The sequence below is a fragment of the Fulmarus glacialis genome, unplaced genomic scaffold, assembly GCF_000690835.1.
Source record: "Fulmarus glacialis isolate BGI_N327 unplaced genomic scaffold, ASM69083v1 scaffold7519, whole genome shotgun sequence".
NCBI classification, from domain to species: domain Eukaryota; kingdom Metazoa; phylum Chordata; class Aves; order Procellariiformes; family Procellariidae; genus Fulmarus; species Fulmarus glacialis.
Genome location: NW_009233796.1, coordinates 10,879 through 11,649, shown reverse-complemented (window position 1 = coordinate 11,649; position 771 = coordinate 10,879). Strand labels below are relative to the sequence as shown.

Below are 771 nucleotides of genomic sequence, written 5' to 3'. Positions count from 1 at the left end.
AAAGTGATCCCCATCACGGAGTTTGGGGTGAGCCAGGTGTCACTGGTGAGGGTCCAAAATCTTGTGGAAAGTTCATGCAGAGAGCTCAACCTGTTTAGGAAAAGGAAAAGGATGTGCAGTGCACAGGCAGGAAAAAGGAAAGAGGCATGAGCAAAAGCGCTGGTGCTGGCAGTGCCAGGGATCACCAGGCAGGGCTGTGGGAGGTCCCGGCTGGGCTGCTGGGGGGAGCAGAGTGGCGCAGCGGAAGCGTGCTGGGCCCATAACCCAGAGGTCGATGGATCGAAACCATCCTCTGCTAGTTGATTTTTTTCTCTGACTCTTCACAGCTGCTGCCTCTCCCTTGCATCTTTCAGCAAGTGTTCCATGCACTGCTATGCCCCAGCTCTCTGGGCACCCATGGCCATGGCCCTCCTGTTCCCTCAGCCCCCTCTCTCTGCCACTGCCACCTTCTTTCTCCCTTGCCTTCTCAGGAGCCAGCACTCCCAAAGTGCCCCTCAGCAAGGCAGACGGGTGGGTGCGGAGCAGCAGGCAGAGCACAGCACAGAGCTTCCCCCACAAGGCAGTGGGTGTCCTGGGGACACAGGTGTTTCTCCCTTCCCATCAGGCAGCCCAATCCCACCTTCCCAGCTGCAAGTGGGGACCTCCAGGGCTCTGCAGGTGGGGAGGAGGACAAGGCTGGTGCTCCTTTGGGAAACAGCAATGTGATCAACTTGACCATCTGGGGATTTTCTCCATCCTAGGCTGTTTTCTGCCTTGCCCACTCACAGGTCA

At 57.8% G+C, this 771-nt stretch overlaps 1 non-coding gene across 1 annotated transcript; it reads left to right on the top strand.

The window, feature by feature from the left end:
- Positions 1 to 226: 226 nt before the first annotated feature.
- Positions 227 to 298, top strand: TRNAM-CAU. Its single transcript has one exon. It is a non-coding gene; the product is annotated as a tRNA-Met (tRNA).
- The last annotated feature ends 473 nt before the right edge of the window (positions 299 to 771 follow it).